The sequence below is a fragment of the Alligator mississippiensis genome, chromosome 14, assembly GCF_030867095.1.
Source record: "Alligator mississippiensis isolate rAllMis1 chromosome 14, rAllMis1, whole genome shotgun sequence".
Lineage (NCBI taxonomy): Eukaryota > Metazoa > Chordata > Crocodylia > Alligatoridae > Alligator > Alligator mississippiensis.
Window position 1 is genome coordinate 27,914,530 of NC_081837.1, and position 20,546 is coordinate 27,935,075.

The 20,546-nt window shown below is 48.5% G+C and overlaps 1 long non-coding RNA gene across 1 annotated transcript; it reads right to left on the reverse strand.

Annotated features, from left to right (window-relative positions):
- Positions 1-4,119: 4,119 nt before the first annotated feature.
- Positions 4,120-17,204, reverse strand: LOC109282892 (uncharacterized). The gene is made up of 4 exons (XR_009456530.1): positions 12,418-17,204; positions 9,668-9,842; positions 8,236-9,577; positions 4,120-7,896 (listed from the first exon to the last, which is right to left on the reverse strand). It is a non-coding gene; the product is annotated as an uncharacterized LOC109282892 (long non-coding RNA).
- Between the last annotated feature and the right edge of the window lie 3,342 nt (positions 17,205-20,546).

Here is a 20,546-nt window from a genome sequence, read left to right on the forward strand (position 1 = left end):
AACAGCAAAACAGGGAGGTATGGAGGCATGCATACACAAAGCATGAGCAATCAAAGCCTTCCAACAGGCTCAGGGTAGATAAAGATGGCCCAAGGTACAAGCCAATGCTGGCACAGCACTGACATTACCTCTGGGAGCTGTCAGAGGCACCTGAGGCTGCAGTTATTGCCTCAGTGCCTATACTGGGCTCTGCACAGCCCAGCATACTGACAGATGCATCTTTCCTGGATGCACAGGGCAGAGTCTGCACTGACCCAGCTTGTGGGCAAGCAGCTTGCTGCAGGAGAGCATAGATAGCTATGCATGGAAATCCTGTAGGGTGCTGGTGAGGAGAAGTTCCTGGTTTCTCTGGCTCAGACAGGCTGGCTAGACAGGACAGGTGGGAAGGAGCTGCCGCACTTTCCCCTCAGAAACTAGCAGCAAAAGCAGGAAGAATGTGCTGTTGTGTCGGAGGGACGAGATCACTGAAATGGAATGTGCTGTGCCGTGGCCAGCGCCGGGGGGGAGCGACAGGAACAAGCAGGCAAAAAAATAAACTGTCTCTTCTAACACTATAGGGCCCCCTTTTTTTAAAAAAAAAAAATGATGTCAGCCATTGTTCTAGCTGCAGGAGGTCTGCCAGCACCTCTGGCCCTTTCTCAAGCCTTCCCAGCGCTGCTCACCTCCCCAGCCTTGGTGATAGACGGCATATGTGCTGGGGACGCCACTGCAGTAAACAAACATATCTACAGCCCTGTGGCATTCCCAAGGCTAGCGAGGCAAGGAGCCTCCAGGTCATGCACAGCCACTGACCCTGTCCTGTCAGCATGGTGTAGTACCTGCCTCCCACAGAAGTCCAGCCCCAGCCCCTGGCACAAAGTCAGCATCTCACACTTACATCCACCCTCAGAGGTCCCACATTCTGATCTTGGGTCCCCTGTACCCCTCCACCTGCTCAGTTTTCTCTCTGACCTCATCTGCTGAATCCTCTATGCCTTTATCACTTAGCCATCCCCAGCCTGCTCCACTCAGGCCCCTGTATCAATCCCCTTGCCAGCTGTTGTGGGGAATCCCTCCCCTGGCAATTCCTGCTAATCCCCACCAGAGCACCATAGTGATCTCATGCTCTCTGCTGGTTTATTAAAAAGATGCTGGATGAAAAACCAGCGAAGCGCAGTTTCCTTTATGCCCAGTCCAGCAAAGGAGACAGTGGCATGAGCACAGAGTTTGGAGAACCCTGAGTGCAGGGCTGAAAGCCCCATCTCATGCAGGCTCAAGGTTGGTCCCTGTCTGAAGATCTACCTTAAACATGCACAGAGATTGAGTTCTCCCATCCTTAGAGGGGCCTGTCGAAAAGTCAGTGCATGAGCTGGGCAGAACATGCTGACACAATGAGTGCTCAAGCTCCTGGAGGCCTGGATCTGTACAGCTGCCCCCAGGACACTTCTGGCTTCACTCCTCACTTTCAAATGTTCTTGGAGGCACCAAGGGAGAAAGGATTAGTAACGGAGGCCTCCCATGGTGTGTGCACTGAGGCTCTAACCAGTCATAAGGGGGCTGGCTCTGTACATGGAAGCTGGCTCAGGGCTCAAGCTGAAAAAAATGAAGTAGCTGTGGAGCTAGAATGTTGCTGAACCTCGATTCGGCAGCTGAATCTCCAAATCTGAATCGAATCAGGAGACCCATTAATTTCTCCGAATCGAATCGGAACCCTCCGCTTCAATTCAGAGAGATTCGACGATTTGGACGTAGACACAGCTTTATATGTTTTTTCTACGTACCTCAAGGTACTAGGCAGCTCATGAATGCTGAGATGGTGTGGGGGATGGAGCGTCCCATGGGAGCGCAGTGGGGTCCCCAGTGCACTCGGCGGCAGACCTGGAAGTGCACCAGAAGCACTTCCAGTTCACTTCCAGGTCTGCTGCAGAGTGTGTGGGGGATCCCCCCCCGGCTCGGTAACTGGTGTCACCTGGGTCTGGGGGGCCACCTATGGTCCCCCCGCAGCCAATTGCTGACCCAGGGGGCATGGGGAACTCCCTGAGCACTCAACAGTGGGCCCGGAAGTAGACTAGAAGTACGTCCGGTCCACTTCCGGGTTCGCTGCCAAGCACATAGGGGGCCCTTCTGCACTCCTGTGGGATGCTCCATCTGCCCCACCATCTCAGCGTTCAGGAGCTGTGCCTGCTACCTCAACGTATGTAGAAAAAACATATAAAGTGTGTCTATGGCCAAATCGTTGATTCTCCAAATCAGAATCAAATCTTCAGATTTGGATTTTGTCAAATTGGATCGGGACAGTGATCTGAATCAGCTAATAGAATCATTGTCCCCCAAATTGGGCCAAATCAGAATCAGAATTGAATATGGCCCACTTTTCACACCCTTACTGCTAGTAGCCTAGACAGCCAGTGCAAGGTGGGGAGGCACTGTCCAGCACATAGATGGTGCCTAGGCTACATCAGGGATCTCAAGTCACCCATCACTTTATTCTAGTGCCAAGCCAGATAATTTACTAGCTTTTAGAATGATTCAAGCAAGGCCTTGTGGAACAGTATCCACAGTGATTCTGATTAAATTGTGACCAAGCCATAAAAAGAGAAGAGCCTTCCAGGTGTGGCCAACCCATGGGCTTGAGGGCGTGAAGCATAGGCAGGGAGTCAACCCAGTAGGTGTTGTCTTGCAAGCAGGAAATGGGCCTAAAGGCATGTCATGTGGATCCCATCTGATCCTAGGGATCTGTGCAGAGCAAGAGGAGAATGTATGAGTGGGGAGGCAGCACTGCTCACAAGACCCTGCTCCAGCCAGCCATGGGGGCAGTCCTGATTCATGGGACTGACTTCCTGCTACACAGAGTCCTCCATCATTTTCACTAAGCAGCTTCTGCCTGGGCGCTTTCTTTGCTAGATGGGAGAGAACAGCCATACTACCAGACTGCTGATGGTCTGTTCCCAGCCCTCTGGGACATTGCTGATTGTCAGCACCTGTACAACAGGCAGTTCACAGGATCAGCTTGGGCTAAGCCATCTGCAGCTGCAGAATCATTGTTTCCAGAGCTCTGCCAGAAGCAGTCACATAAACTCAGACAAGGAAGGAGAACCTTACAGACAAAGGCTGACCTTTGTGTGAGGCCCTTTTCTTTTCCACTCCAGCATTTAACCCCCTAATCTAGCCCAGCTGAGAGCTGCAGAGACAAGAATGGCAAATAACTGCTGAGCTATGAAAGACTAGGTGAACTGGGCTTACATTCTGATAAATAGATGATAAATGGATATCAGTGGCTCAGCAATGGGCCTATGGAAAACTTTATGGATGGCAACAAGGGACCTCTTCCTTGTAATGGGTTGGAAATGGTGATGGGGATGAACTCAGAAGACCTTTTCTCCAAAAATGGCTGACAAAAGCTAACGCCAAGGAAGCAATTTATGTTCCCATTTGCCTATAGAGAATGAACTTCAAATGCTTAGCTTTGCTCATGCTGTTCAATTTAGCCTCACCATATTACCTAATGTTTAAATCAGCAGGCCCAGGCAAATGGCCCCCAAGAGTCCTAAAAGAATTGGCTCATGAGATCTCTGGCCAGGTGATGTTAATTTTTAACAAATATTGGGATACTCTAGCCATTCCAGAAGGCAGGAAGAGAGCTACTGCTGGGGCAGTATTCAAAACAAAGACAAATGGGAACAACCTGAGTAACTAGATGTTGCTTAGCTTGATGCTAGACCTAGGCAAAATATTGAGAAAGCTAATACTGGATTCACTAAATAAAAAATTAAAGGATATAAATATAATTAATGCCTCTCAATATAGTCTCATAAATAATCATATAGGCATAGAAAAGTATACTGGAAAGGACTCAGGAATTCATCTAGTCCAATATCCTGCACTGGGGGGGGGGGGGGGGGGCTCATTCTTGGCTAAACCACCCTAGACAAGAGTTTGTCTAACCTCTTCTTAAAAGCCTTGGGAACAATCCTCTTGAATGACTACCAGGTATAATGCCCCAAACACCCTTTACCTTTCTACGGGCAATGCTGCAGGACAAAGGCATTGCCAATGTCCTGCCACTGCAAGGACAGGAAGTAGTTTGTTATGTCTTGATAATCAGCAAGGTCTAATAAGTTTTCTTGAATTAATCTGATTTATTCATGAAATTACATGGTTTACAAGGTTGGTTGATAAAGGGCACTGCCCAGAGGTCTGTAAAAAAATGGTGCTTTTAAACAATTTTTGTGCAGGAACTTTTATACAAAATCTGACTTAGTACCACACATTATAAGTAGAAAATTAGCACTATGTGACCTCAGTAGAGCATATGTTAAATGGATTAAGAACAGTCCTATCTGACAGATCTCTCTTATCATCACTGAAAAGGACTAGAGGTTTTATAGAGATCAGTGCTAGGATTGACTGTATTCAGCATTTTTCATCAGTGAAAGTATAAGTTCTAGATGGCACAAAGAGGGGTAATATGGTAAATAGCAAAGGGGACAAAGCAGTCACAAAGGAATATTTGGATCTCTTGGTAATTTGGGACCATTCAAAAACAATGAATTTTCAAATAACCAAAACAGAGTTATAGAACTATGAACAAAAAATACAGGTGGTCATATCTACAGATATGAGGTACCAAATGAGCAGGCTTACCAAAATTAATTTAGATATGCTAATATAGAAGCAATTTAACTGAGCTTCCAGGGTGATACTGTAGCAAAAAGGACTACTATGATCCTCCAAAGAGGAAGAGAAATAAGAGTAGTGAGTAAGAGCAGAAATGTTTTTGTTTCTACATGGCACAGGTAAGACAGATGTTGGTATACTATGTATAGCTCTGGGGAAGAACCCTACTTCACTTCATTCGCCCAAGTGACAGTTACCCAGCCATTTTTGGCACTTATCAATTTTTGTGATCCACAGTCACTGTAGATACATAAATGTCTGCATAGTAACTGAGCAAATGCAGTAGGAGCACTCAGGCCTTGGCAACCACTCAACTTTGTATGCATATATGCTAGGCAACTTAAGTCATGAAATTCTATCTGGCAAAACCCTATGACTAGGGGGTGTTCAAGGTGGAGGAGGACAAGGACCACATGGTTTAGCTACAATAGCTGAGTGGCTAAGGTGCTTGCCCAGGAAGCTGAAAGCCCAAGCTGTAGGCTCATGCAGAAGTGAGTTGAATCTGTATCGCCAGCTTCCCAGCTCAGCTTGCTGAGCACCATGTCACAGGACAGGCATTGTCACACGCTTTCTCCAGCACTTCTTTAGAAACTCGCCCCTGGGCAGCCAAGACATAATGTAGGGCCAGTAGGAAGTAAGAAGCCCAAGGCTCCTGAGCCCAAGCGTGTGGCTCAGTGAGGTGGCTGCTGACCCAGCCAGGAATAGGTCACAGGTTCTACTCTACAAGCTTGCTCCCAAGGGGTGAACATATCTCTGCTTCTCTCTAGGCAGTGAGTCTAGTCCCTAACTAGCTTCGAGAAGGTTACAGTGCTGTGCTGGGAAGTCAGAGGCACAGGTTCAAAACTTCCCTGTGTAACAGAAGCCTAGGTGAGAACTAGGAAGAGAAAGAGTAATCTCAGGCAGGGCAGACCAGGGAGTCTGAGGGAGGACCAAGAGAAATGCTATGGCACACTGAAGACTGTTTGTTTGGACCTGAGAAGTCTACTGTGCTGTCTGAGATATAAGCAGTCTGACCCTGCCCTGCACCCCCACGCCCCCGCCAAAGAAGGAATCACCCCTTTCATGGGAGCTGACTATGGGCTGGGGTGGCACAGGTGCTAAGGTACATAGTTGGCAAGTTCAAGGCTATAGCAAAAGTGTGCAGTGCTGCCTGTCAGAGTCCAATGAGATCTGTGAATGCTGCTAAAAACCTTGTCACAAGGACACAAAAAAAGGAAGGAGCTGACCAAAAAAAGGAGATCTCTGAAGTGGGGTGCTATGGATCACTGCGAATGTCAGGGACAAAGAGAAGCCAGGGTCTACAAGCCAGAGATTTGCCCCTCAAGGGACACTGAAGGAGGGAGACCAAATAAGGCATCTTCTTGGGGAGCCCTGAGGCAAAATTTTGCCTCAAAAGCAGCATTGATTAGTGACAGGTGGTGCAAGCAGTGAGATCCCAGAGTGCCTATCCAAAGCTATGGCCAAGGATTTAGCATACAAGCAGATCTCTAAGGAGAGGCTTACTGAATTGTGCCAGGAAAGAGGTCTAACCTTTGGGAAGGCCAACAAGGCACAGCAAATCACGCTCCTGGAACACAGCAGTCAAGCTCAGAGTCTTGAATTGGTTCCAGACCCAGTAACAGGACTGAAGCCTGATTTGCCAGTACAGGAGGGCAGTGTGAGTGATGACCATCACAGCTGCTGAAGCAGCAGTTGGGTGTCATCATGCTCCTCTTCCCCCCGACATTGGCCTGGAGAAGAAACAATTGATTTTGGAAGAAAAGAAGCTTCAGATGGAGGAGCTTTGGATCAAAGCACCAGAGAGACTGAGGAGCTCCAGGCCTGGTAGGGGCAGCCCACTTTTTGACATTTAATGAGAAAGAGGGGGAAATGGACACATTTGTATCTGTTTTTGAGGGAGTTTATAGACTGCATCAGATCTCCTATGAGGATTGGCTTTGCTGTCTCATTCCCTTACTGTGTTTTGAATACCTGGAAGTTTTTAACCATATGGATTGAACATACTGGGCAGAATTATGAACAGATCAAGCAGGCCCTACTGCTCAAATTTAAACTGACTCATGAAGCTCATAGGAAAGAGTTTTGTGGAATGCAAAAGATTCAGGAGATGTATGCATAAGTCAGAGCCAGACTGAAGGATTATAGGCAAAAATGGAACAAGGGAGCTGCTGTCTCGTTTGGGGGGATGCTTGATTTTCTGTGTTTGGAGCAGTTCTACAAAATATGTCCTCCAGACCTTAAAACTTGGATGATGAACTGAAATCCTAAGGATATGAGCACTCTCAATCATTGGGCAGATGAATTTGTGGCCAATAGAACATGGCCTAAGAAACAAAAAGGGGAGTCCTATAAACCAGAGTGCTGAAAGTGGATCCAGACAAGGGAGATTAGGGCAAATCTAAGCCCAGAAGGACTACCAATTTCCTCACTGCAGCAGTCATCTGGAGGACCTGGAAGATATGGTTGACCTAAGTGTTGTACCTTGCCTGCCTTCCAGTCACAGCAAAACACTTTGACATTTAAATGTGAATTCAACACACATTTAAACACTTTGGGTACATCTACACGTCACCCTACAGCGACGTTGCTACTGAGCTGTTCTTTAGTAATTGTCCGTACTGTGCCGTGAACACAGCGCACAGTTAGTCTTGGCCACTACTTCGCTGTAGTCGCATGCTAAAATGGGGGAGCATGCCTCTATGGCAAAGTAGCTGCCAGTCATGTGTAGACTCACATGATTGCTACATAACCATAGCACATTGTACAGTGACACAGTGTGTCACTACGGTGATGTAGGGTGACATGTAGATGCAGCCTTTGACAAGTAAAGCCACCCCCCTCAGTCTTTCAAGTGAGTCAGTCCTGGGACTCAGGTGCTGCCATAGATGCTGCTGTCTTCAGTGTAGGCATAGGTAAAATTACAGTCCAACAAACATTTGACTGACAAGTCTTATCTCAGTCTCTGTATTGTCCAGGTACTCATCAACATGGTAATCTTGCTTCTTCTTCAGCAACTCACTATTTTTTACAGGGAGAGGGAATCTGGATAAGGTTTCTTTTTGGGAGTCCCGAGTCAGAACTTGACTTCAAAAGCAGCATTGATCAGTGACAGGTGATGCAAGTGTTGGGATCCTAGAATGCTTGCCCAAAGCTATGGCTGAAGACTCGGCATACTAGCGGTTCTCTAAGGAGAGGCTCACTACATCTCCCACTTCTTAGGCAAGTGCCGTAACCACTCGGCTATTGGAGATAAAAGATGGGAGATCTTATTTACCAAAAGCCTGGTCTTCTGTAAATAAACATTTTCAATAACCTTTTTTCATAATAAAACAAAAATTGAAAACTGAAAACGTGAAAATTGAAACTGAACGTAAAATTGTTAAGAATTCACCATTTGTTGCAAGTGTTCAACAACATGGATTGTCAATTGTGAATACTGACAATTTTTCTTGAATATTTTTGCAGGTCATTTAAACCATTTGAAAACATTTCAAGTGGCTTTAGGAAATGACTGCTAGTAGCAAGGTCAAGCCCGGAAGTGAATTCCAAAGTGCATGTAGGTCACATGGTTCAACTCACCTCTTCTGCAGCTGAAGGCACAGACTGTCATACAGGCATGGACAAATCATATGTGCTGTGAAGGGGATTGGAGGGCCAACAGCAGAGTGAGGAGGATATGCATGAATGGTCTCACCAGTCTGTCCCCCGAAGTGAGGCATCCCGAAATAAAGTAACCTTAGTTCATTCCAGTCACAGCTTGATGTGATCACTGGGACTACCCAGTCCTAGGCCTTCTGCATAGTGCACCTTTGAGAATCCCACAGAGATACCTACATCCAGCCTTTTGCATCCAGCTGGGGTAGAGGGAAACACTGAGAGAGTGCCAAGGACTTCACTGAAACCTCTTTAATAAAGGAGTCAATAACTCAGGTAGCCTTAATTCTGCCAGGCTCCACTGTACTCCCCATTTTCTAAGACACTTTCTTCCCAGGCTCAGCCAAAAAGAAAGAGTCTCCTGGTGATTATGCGGGAACCCTACATTTTTACATTCATCACTAGACAAATACTGAGTGAATTCTCTGAAAGTCTGGATTCCATTCTCATTCCCAATCCTCGGGATTTATATGACACTGATCATCTTGGCAGCTAAGGGACTATTCACCAAGCCAAATATTAAGTTCTGCACTTATGAAGAATTTATTATGTCCGTCACTTCTGAGTGACACCAGGCTAGGGCTTCAGCTGGAATTTAGGGGAAAACAATGTTTTCTTTACACTTGCAAAACTCTGAAATGCCTCCAGCTTTCCAAAACAGCCACATATGGGCTGAGAATAGGACACCTGCTGGGGCAATGGTGCTGCCCTTCTAGGATCCTGGGAAAAGGCACCTGCCTGAGAAAACAACTCAGCAATCCTGCTTGTTCCATGACTGAAATTCCTAGCAACAGTTGTTGTCTTTCCAGATCATTCCCAGACTCTCTTCTGTTCCTCTTGACACAGCAATTAAAGAGCTTAATGCAAAGTGAACAAAGACGAGCTGCTTTCCTCCTGAATGCCAATCATATGCACACCCACTGCTAACCAGCTTATCCCACTATACAAGCATCACCACTCCAAAAGGATGTCATTGGGTTATCACGCTGATTGATCACAACCTCAGCCTGCTGGGCTGGGGTCACCCTTTTTCAAGGGACAAATTCACAGCCATCTTAAGTGGATGCTACCACACTGCGCTAATGGAGGTGAAGTGTATTCTGATTGAGAGGCCTAAGTGTGGAAGTCGAAGCCCAATTACCAGCAGCCAGTTCCTGCAGATCTTGGCCTTAGCCTGGGAGGTTGATTTCTCCATGCTGTGCTATAGTATGGCTGGCTGACCTTCACCAGGTTGCCCAGATGCTCTGCCACCAGAAAGCAGCCGTTCCTGCAAAGTGAATTCTGTGTCTAATGAACCTGCTTCATTTTTCCATCAGAGTAAATCGAGGGGACTCCAGAGCAGGGATGTTGAACTCACCTTGGCTGCTGGGACAGATCTGAACTGCAGGGCTCCTTATAGTCTAGATCCAACCCAGGCCACAAAGGCAGCTGCCATGGCCATCACAGGGGCGGCAGTGGGTCCAGCAGCAGCAAAGCATCCAGTGGCAGCAGTAGCAGTGGGTCTAGAGCTGGCAGCGTGTCTGGGGGGCTAGCTGGAAAATTCCAAATTGCTATACGAAATCTTATTACTTGACACAACCATGCACTATCCTGAGCTCCAAGCTGATGAAATGAGACCAAACGTGTCATTCTACCCTCAGTGCAGGCTGGGTCAGTAACAAAAGAAGCTGTGTGATGGTTATTTATTGTTTCTTGGATCATCCTTCTGGACTGAGTAAAAAAAATCTTAACATTAAGAGTCCTGGGGCCAAGTCCATCCTTCGTCTGGTTCCAGTGAATTTGCTATCCCACAGATGGATCAGCTCTAGCAACCACTCCTCCCTCTCCACGCCTCTCAGCCAGACTGCAGCCCACGCCTGGCCACCACCCTGCACAGCCACCACTCCCTCCTCCACTGGCTTCCCCATTTCCCGCCCCCCTCCCATCCAGAACTCCTCTGTCTCACGTGCTGCTCTTACCACAGCACTGCCCTGCTCAGGTCCCCTGCCAGACTCCCTGGCCTGCCCCTCCGGGCTTTGGCTCCCCCCCCCGCCATTATGTCCCCTCAGAAGCAGAACTCTTACTCAGCTGGGTGCCCCATCTCCTCCCTCCCATCAGGTGCTTACCCCAGTCTGTGTTGTGCCTCACTGCCATGAGGCCTGACCTCTTTAAACTCATAGCCAAACACATTTCCCCCTGTTTGTTTCCCCCAACAAACGCTCAAGGCTTGTCTTATGCCTCAATGGGAGCGTTTCCCAGTACTGAGGGGCCTGAGCAGGCCTCGCCCACACCTGGCCTGCTTGGCCCACTAAGCCTGGAAGTAGGCCAAGACTCCCCTTTGAGCCTACTCATGAGCTCTCTGTCTCTGATATGTCCCAGGGCAGGTACCAGGGAGGACCTGAAGCAGGCTCACTGCTAGGTTTGGAGTACATGGAAGGTGTGAGCAGACAAGGCACACGCTGGGTGTGTTTCAGCCCCTCTGTGCTAGAACTTGTTGCCAACACGGTACAAACAAGGCTGTACAGTTTGGCCCAGCCCTGGATCATGAGTCAGACCCCAAAATCACAAGTTCTAGAGAAGGTCAGCTTGTGTTTCTTGGTCCGTTCTCTTAGTTTCTGAGCTTGCGGTTGCCAGCTCTCCCAGATTTATAGTGTGAGGTGATTATGGCCCCTGCTGCAGGAACTCTCCCTGGCTGACCCAGCTGAGCTGCAGTTACACAGATGTGTATAAATCCTGTCTGGCTGCCTGGGGTTGCTTCCCCAACCTCTAATCAGGCATACCCGATTGTTTAATTTCATATACAAAAGGAAAATGCACCATCAGAAGGGCCCAGGAGAAACTACCTCTGACAGGTGGGAGGCCTGTGTTTAAATGTCTGCTTGCCATCAGCCAGAAATAGAATTTGAACCTATACATCAGGGCCTGAACATTCGCTTTTCCCTTTGGGTTTGTGAGTGTCATCAAGTCCACTAGTAGACTCTAGCCTCAGAAACCAAATCACATTGTTCTGGAAAAGGCTAAAAACAGTTTCAACATTTCTGAATTTTTTATCATTTTTATTTGGCTGAAATCATTAACCAAATGTGACCTGAACATGTAACTCATTTCTGCATTTTTCAGCAAATAAACAGTTTATAAAACATATTAGTTACTAGAGGTGTGCAAAGGGGGCCCTATTCAATTCAGATTCAGCCCAAATCAGGGGTAGTGATTCGATTTATTGATTCAGATCACTGTCCTGATTCAATTCAGACACATCTGAATCTGAAGATTCAATGCTGATTTGGAGAATCAGTGATTTGGACATTGACACAGCTTTAGAAGTTTTTTCTACATACCTTGAGGTAGCAGGTGTGGCTTGTGAGTGCTGCATTGCTGGGGCACATGGAGCATCATCCCACAGGAGTACAGGGGGTCTTCCACGTGCTCAGCAAGTACTTCCAGTCCACTTCTGGGTCTGCCGGGGAGTGCGCGCGGGGGGGGCCCGCGTCCCCCTGGCTCAGACATTGGCCACGGGGGACCCTAGGTGCCCCCCCCACCCAGGAAGCACCAGTCACCAAGCCAGGAGGGTGCAGGGGGCGTCCCAGTGTGCTCTCCAGCAGACCTGGAACTGGACCAGAAGTGCTTCTGGTCCAGTTCCAGGTCTGCTGCCGAGTGCGCTGGGAACCCCCAACCCCCTCTGTGCTCCTGTGGGATGCTCCATGCACCCCAGCATCGCAGCGTTCACGAGCCCCTGTTACCTAGAGGTATGTAGAAAAAACATTTAATGCTGTAGCTATGTCTGAATCTCTGAATCTTTCTGAATCTCTCCAAATTGATTTGGAGGGTTCTGATTCAATTCAGAGAGATTAAAGGGTCCTCTGGTTTGATTTGATTTGAATTTGGAGATTTGGCCACTAAATTGGGCCATATCTGTATCAAATCGAATGAGGGACCAAAGCTTTGCACAGCCCTAACAGTTACATGTTACAGCATTAGTAGAGACACTTGGGACAAGGGGACTGGGAAGAAGAGAAAGTCATAGGAATAAGGCAACAAGGAGAAGGCTGGGACAACTCATTTGGGTGCTGTCTGGTGAGATGGATGAGACAGTGAAGGCATTGTCCCACCTACCCAGGATACACTTACCAATGAAGTCAGGCAGGTGCTAGTCAGGAGTCCTGCACTCCTGCTCCTCTAAGGAAGAAACAGACATTACTTGACATGGTATTTGTGACACAGTAACAATTGTTATGGCTGAATAAATGCAGAGAAATAGATGTCTCACCTTTTGTCACACCACATCTGCTGATCCACTTCAATTAGGTGATGTCTGTTTCTACCCAAAAAAGCACAAACCCGATACAACACAGAGAATGTGTGAAGTCCACCTCTTCTATGAGCAGAAGAACACAGAAACTACCAGCTTGTGTCTGGCCAGCAGTCCATGCAACCATGGATCTGACAGTGACAGGCACCAGCTAATTCAAAAGAAGGTGCAAGAAATGCTGCAATGGGCAATTGTGGAATCACTGATTAAGAGGAATTTTATTTCTATGTGGCTGGTTTGTCCTTTGGAACAGTGTAATCCCATGTATAGTAGCTGTGGGCACGTCTACATATTCATTAGTGCACCTTTGCCGCTGCGCATTTAGTTTAGTACCTCTAATATAAGGTACTACATAAATGCACACTAATGCACAGTAGCAATGGTGAATGGGGTTTTTCTGATGCTTAATGCACAGCAGACTAATTCTACTGCACATTAGTGCATTCGCGCAGTTTTTGCCATGACACACAAATGCAGGGTAGAATAAGCTACTTTGCACAATGGTGCCTCATGTAGATGTGCCCTGTGTGTGGGTGAGATTGCACATTGCAATTAGCTCTTGTTAATGATACTTAAAATTTGAATACTAGCTCCTTCAAGCTTGTTAACTAGTGCTAAGTGCCCTCTAGGCATTTTAAAGTCATACCACTTGAGATGAGGATTATCTCTGAACTGTGCTAGGAAGCTTGATTTAGGTTATCTTCTAAATGTTGAATGGAGTTAAAACAACCAATTTGTGGTCCTCCAGTATCCCAGGAAGTACTGCTCCCAAGTGGACTAGGTTTCTTCCTGGATTCTGATGCCCCCCTAATGGCAGGCCTGACAGCGGAGCAGTGGCTAATGAGTTAGGAAAGGGCAAAGTAAGGGAGTGAAGAGGACAGCTGCTGGCCAACACACCCACATACACACAACCACACACACAGCCCCAGCCCACATACATGTGCACACATATGCACACAGGTATACACAGCCCTAGGACATGTATGTGCACACACACTCATGAACATAGCACCAGAACATGCATGTGTACATGCACTCATGTACATAGCTCCAGCGCGCGCGTGTGCGCACACACACACACACACACACACACACACACACACACACACACACACACACACTGTCCCCACAGACTTGCCTTTGACTGAAATCACTGCTCAGCAGCACAGTCCAGGTCCAGCAGTGGGGGCAGCACTACGGGAGTCATCCCTGCCTGGATGGAGCCCCACCTTGTAACTGCATGAACAGTTGAGGGGAGCTCCCTAGCTCCATGCACTCTGCAAAGTCAGATGAAAACTCCCAACCCACTGCTGCTGCTACCCAGTGTGCCAGCTGTGCTAAATGGCAGTGACCACAGCCAAAGGCAAGTCTGAGGATGTGGAGTAGGATGTACATGCAAGGCTGTGGGGAGGGGAGGGCGTGTTGGGGCTGGGGCTGTGGAGGATATGAGCTGGGGGTGTGGGTGTGGGTGTGAGTGCATGCTGGGGTTGGAGGTGGAGTGTGCATGCTGGGGCTGCAGCTGATGCATGTGTGCTGGGGTGCGTGTGTGTGTGCACGCTAGGGCTGGGTGTGTGCATGTTGGAGCTAGGTGCATACACACTGGGGCTAGGTGTGTGCGGGTATGTGTGCATGAATTGGTGCTGAGGTGTGTACATGTGTGCTGGGGCTGGGACTATGCATGTATACTGAGACTGGGTGTGTGTATGCGTGCACATGCATGCAGACACACATTGGGGCTGGGAGGCAGGCAGTGTGTGCATGCAGGCATACGTGCTGGGGCTGGGGCTTTGTGTGTTGCTAGTAGAAAGCCAAGTGAGCAGGACAGGTACAGAACAGACTTGTTAGCTCTTAGCCAAGCCCCTACTCACCAGTCCTCTAGCAGCATGTCAGAGCTGCCAGCGTTACAGAGGAGCAACTACTCACAGCATGTGCTAACTTTAACACCAACCTAGCATTCCTTAAAATTAGGACTTGCTACTTTGTAGCATGTAATCACACCCTGGGTGCATCTGCGTAAGATGCTTTACTACACATTAGACTAATATAATGCACAGTAAAGCATCACCATCTACACGTGCACAGCAATTACTGCATAGCAGATAAGTCTAATGCACTGTATTCTAATACCTTGCACCCGCTGGGCTTCGTGGAACTTCTCCTGGGCGGCCCTCGAGCGGGAGCCCTGAGCCTGCCGCAATCTGCTCCAGCTGCCTGTTTGATTGCTTGGCTCCTCCCCAGAGAAAACCCCAACATTAGCCTGCCATTCCTTTGATGTTGAGTTCAATAGTGGGGTTCCCCTTGGTGAAGGGATGGTATGCTGGGAAGCATCTCTGACAGATGCTCCAGACATGCCAGCCTGTTGGGATGACATCTGTTGGTCAGTCCAACCCTTTCTTGGGTACCACAACCCCCAGTGTCCCCAATTTCTCACTCCTGACCTTGAAGGTCCAGCGCTGCAATTACTTGGTTGGCTGCCTCTTTCTCTTTGGCCATGGTTTGTGGCTCACCTGTCGTGGACCGGGTGTCAGTTCAATACTCCCTCACCCCGATGGGGCATCTTGGATACAGGGTAAACCCTGATGGTGGATCGCCCTGTGATGTCAGGAGTCCCTGAGGAGCCCCAGGGTGCTCTTGTAGCAGAAAACCCTCTTTGTACATTTCTCTTCTGGACATGGATATAACAGAAGCCCCTTCTTGCTTGCACCTCCTCCCCCTCCCCCATTTTGTGCATTTCTTTTCCTTCTAAGTATTGGCAGAGACCTAGCATACTCATTGCATGGGTGTGGCAAGACTCAGAGCCAGTCAGAAAGCTAAAGTGGCTTTCTGTAGGAGAAACCTAGAAACTACATCTACATATTAATTGAGCTCAGCGTGACTAAAGAAAACAAAAGAACTAAAATATCCACTGCGAAGATGGTAAATATATCCTGTGCTAACCTAGCTCACTTAGCCTTTGATCCTCACTACCTCACATTGCATTTTTATATATTTCTCACAGTGCATTTTCATATTTCATCTGTCTCATCTTTACCATGGCATTTTGTATTTTATATTTTATGCTTTTAAATTCTTAAGGAATGTACTCCCTGTAGAATGAAGTTACACCCTGGACCATTGTTAAAACTGCATTGAAATTGTAATTGTAAAGTGATGAAATCTGTTGAGTGAATGCGAGTGAATGATGATCATCAGTAGACAATAGCCTAGCCAAAGGAACTCCATTTTAAGCTAATCAAGCTAAAGAACTGATTCATGGAACTTGAGCACTCACCCTATAGACTATTCCTGTAACCCATGACAATACAGCCATTAAGTCAATAAGTCAAGGGTGGACTCCCAAAATTTCAGGTACCAGCAGGCAGAGACCCCTGTGACTAACAGCTGTCAGGTACTACTCAAGGCCCACATGGGACAGCGACCTCAGGATTGGGTAGGCAAGATGATGCTGGGGGATCACACAAGTCTGCCAGAAAGGGATAAAAGGCAGTGAAGCGTAACCCCCAGTGGCACCCTCTCGTTTTGCACTTAACCTACCGAGACAGACGGACAAACAGGTGACCCCCGAAGCTGACCATCAACAGCAGACTCCAGGGCCTCGGATAGGCAGATATACTAACACCAGTGCTCCCGCACACATTACAGCAGCTACCATATACTATACTACATGGGTTTGAATGAGTGAGTGCATGTGTGTGTGTGCGCTAAGGTGACCAGTACCACCCATAACTCAAAGTTTGCATTTATGATTTTATTGGTAACTTCACATCCTGTCCAGTAAACTAGAGTTTATTATGATACCATGAGTTGGTCCTTTGTAGTCAACGCTCCGCCGCAGCGTTAATCCCCTGGCCTTCTTCCATGGCCTATGGGGCCTTAAAAAGGAACAAAAAGGAACATTGACCAACTTAAACTTCAGAGGGTCTGGGGCCTCCTTCCTACTCACGTGTCCTGTGTCAGAATGTGCCGAACGTGCCGATCGTCCCTCTGTGTGATTCCAGGTCCTAGCGCACTCTCTGGGCCTGGTGCTGGGTACTCCCAGGTTCTCCCCTCAGGACCAGGAGGGTTCCTGGTCAGTCCAAGAGGGGAGCTCACATCCTCCTCTCTGCTGTGCTTCCGCAGCCTTTTCCCCGATACCGGCTTTTAACACAGCTGGGCACCCGTGCCAGTTCCAGCCATATAGAAAAGCAGCTGATGAACCACACAGGAGGTTCGTTCCCTCATGGCTTGCCCTGGCTCATTGCCTTTGCAAAAGGTAAGTTCACCCTGCTCGCAGGGCTGTTTCTCCGGGGTTGCAGTGGGCTAACCCCATCATGGCCCCAACCGCAGGAGAGGGGTTTTCGTCCCTCTCTTTTCATCGCCCTGGGACATACCTGTATCTACTAATTAATCTACTCTGTCACATTAAACTTGGCACATTAAACTAATGCACCAAAGAATATGTGTAGGTGCTGACCAGGAGCAAATTGCTTCCAGTCAGCCTAGGAAGCAGGGAACCACAGGGGGCAGGGAGAGCTGTCCCAGCTCAGTGGCATGCTGCCTTCCAACTATGTGGAGTTTGGGACACATCCCAATCTCCACATGGCCTGGAGAGCTATCCCAGCTGCCAGGCAGCTGCCTCCCAGCCACATGGAGATTGGGACCATCCCAATTTCCATGTGGCTGGGAGGCAGCTGCCTGGCAGCTGAGACAGCTCTCCCAGCCGTGTGGAGATCAAGACAGGTTCTGATCTACCTGTGGCTGGCGGGGAGCTGCCTTCCAGGACAAGACAGTTCACCCTCTCCTCCCCCCCCCTCCAACTCCTCCACCTCTAGAGCCAGGACAACTAGGGGTTGGCACCCAGGGGAGTCTGGAGCCCTCCCTGGCCACTGCAGGGAGGCAGAACAGAGCATGAGGAGCCCTGGACTGGGTTGCTCCTGTCGGGCACAATTTGCTCCTGACATGGGCACACATGTAAATGTGTGCCTGGAAGCACTTTAATGAGTCTGAATTTTCTGCAGAAAAAATTCAGGCACATTAATTGCACATGTAGATGTGTCCCCTATGTTCTCATTAGTGCTGCTAGGTCCAATCCTTTTCTGAGGAGTGAAATGTTCGGGGACTCACTGATCTCTTACAGCAGGAGTCCCATGGGATAATTACAGATGGATTTACAAGTTTCTTTTTTTGTTCCTGGTTTTATACCTCAGTATACTCGACTATCCTCTAGATTTTGTTCTATAACCATGAAGCCCTGCTGTATCTTTGATTCATTTGTAAGCTAAACAGCTCCATCTCTTTCAATCTCTCCTTATTTGGGAACTTCTCCAGGTTTGTTTGGTGCCTGTCTCCAGATCTCCTCTCTTTCTTCTACCCACATTCTGAAATAAAGGAAGCAGGACAGCACAAAGCATGTACAGGAAAGGTAAACTATTGCATTATACATAGGCATTATATTTGTTTCCATATTAGTTAAGTTCCAAATTAGTTAAGTTCCAAATAAGATGAGTCTTATTCTTGGTGCAGCTTGACATTGTATGCTTTTTTGACCAAACTGAGACAAGGCTTGAATTGCTCCATTAACGGTCATAGCCGGGCCTATTTCCTGAGTTGTTATCGCCCAGATAGAACCTACTAACTTTAATGAGAAGATCAAATTATTCCTTTCAGGGTGCATCTACTGCAGAGTAGACTAATTAGCACTGCAGTAAAGTGTCACTGACTAAGCCTGCACTAGTATTAGGGCACAGTAAACTAATTAACTCCACCATAAGATGATACTGTCAGGGACAGTACTATCTTACAGCAAAGTAATTACGTGCAGTGAAACACACGTGTAGTCAGTGACTGTGGACATAAATTGCACTCAGTCAGCCCAGCCAGAGGCCAAACTCCTGACAGCCACCTAGCCTCCTGGTGCCACAGGTTCTGCACCCTCATGCCCCAGCCAGCCCCTCGGCTACTCAATGCTGCCACCCAGAGCCCAGGGCTGATCCCCCATCCCCACTGCAAGCCCAGCTCAAATTGTTGCTGTCTAGGGCTCACATGTAGACACTGGACATGTCTACACATGGAAATAATGTGAGATCAGTTTACTGTAAAGTAAACTACTCTAAACTGTCCCAGGCACATGTCTACATGTGCAGGGACATGAGAGATTTGCTGATCCAGCAGCAGACTGCTTCCACTCCCTGCAGCTCTGCACTGGGCCTCTGTAGCAGCCAGGGGGACCTCTAGGCTCCCCAGGGGCTTGCCAGGAACACAGGACCAGGAGACAGCTGTCTCCTGGTGGAGGCTGGGACATTGGTTTCTGCTCCTGGGAGCTGCCTGATGCCAGGGCAGGCTCCGCTGCTGGAGGCTGGGCAGGGACAATGCCCCTTGCCCCAGCAACAGGGAGTTCCTAGCTCCTGCTTCCTGATCCTGATTGGGGAGTTGGGGCTTGGAGACTCTCATCTCCTGGCCATGAGGTCCTGGCACCAGGGCTGGGAGATTCTTATCACTCTGCGATTGTGGGGCTGGGAGATAAGAATCTCCAAACCTGGGCCCTGAGACCTTGGAACTGGGGCTGGGAGATAAGAATCTCCCAGCCCCCACTCCCCAATCATGATCAGGAAGCAGCAGCTGGAAGCTCCCTGCTGCTGGGGAAGGGAGACATTGTACCTACCCAGGCTCCAGCAACCAGGAAGCCAACAAACAGGGTAAGCAGTTTGCAGCCAGTTGCTGGCAGGCAAGAGAAGGAAGGGGGAAAGAAGCCAGGCACCAGACACCAGATTCTGCCCAGAGAAGATAAGTGATCCAGCTGCTTGTGCCTTTGTTTTGCTGAGTGTCAACAATTACTCCCAACTTCTCAGAGCACACACCTGTAGGTGTGTTTGGGGTGTGAGCTCTGAGAAGTTGGGAGTAATTGTTGACTGCTAAGTGATTGCTTCCTGGGCCTGACAGAATCCCTAACAAGGGGGCAGAGCCAGTCCAGGCCCAGCAGGTATAAAAGGAGATTCCCCAGGAGACCAGGGAGCCAGTGAACAGGGGCTACAAACAGGGTAAGCAGTTTGCAGGCAGTCTGTACCCCTCCACCACCACCACCCTTTTTGAGCTTGGTGCAAGGAAGCAGGAAACAAAGTAACGCTTTGGGGCCAATGAGCAATAAGGCTTCCAGACAAGTTCACTAGGGAAGGTCTCCTTGGAAGAAAAGAAGAAAGAGAGAGAAGGCAAGTTAAGAAACCCAGGGAAATAGCTGGAGGATATCACAATGCCAGAACCACTGTAACTGCCTTTGCTTGCACCTGTGAGGCTTCTGACCAGGCAAGATCACTCACCATCAAGGCTTCCACCCAGGTCCAGGCTTGGTGCTGTGGGAACTGCAGTTTGCAGGGCCCTTTCAGTGACGGCTAGGTCAGGGAGTGCCTGTGGTGCGAGCGGTGCCTCATAGATTCATAGATGTTAGGATCGGAAGGGACCTCAATAGATCATCGAGTCCGACCCCCTGCATAGGCAGGAGAGAGTGCTGGGTCTAGATGACCCCAGCTAGATGCCTATCTAACCTCCTCTTGAAGACAGACCCCCAGGGTAGGGGAGAGCACCACCTCCCTTGGGAGCCCATTCCAGACCTTGGCCACTCTAACTGTGAAGAAGTTCTTCCTAATGTCCAATCTAAATCTGCTCTCTGCTAGCTTGTGGCCATTATTTCTTGTAACCCCCGGGGGCGCCTTGGTGAATAAATCCTCACCAATTCCCTTCTGTGCCCCCATGATGAACTTATAGGCAGCCACAAGGTCGCCTCTCAACCTTCTCTTGCAGAGGATGAAGAGGTCCAGGTGTCCCAGTCTCTCCTCATAGGGCTTGGCCTGCAAGCCCTTAACCATACAAGTGGCCCTTCTCTGGACCTTCTCCAGGTTATCCACATCTCTCTTGAAGTGTGTCACCCAAAATTAAATGCAGTATTCCAACTGCGGTCTGACCAGCACCCAATAGA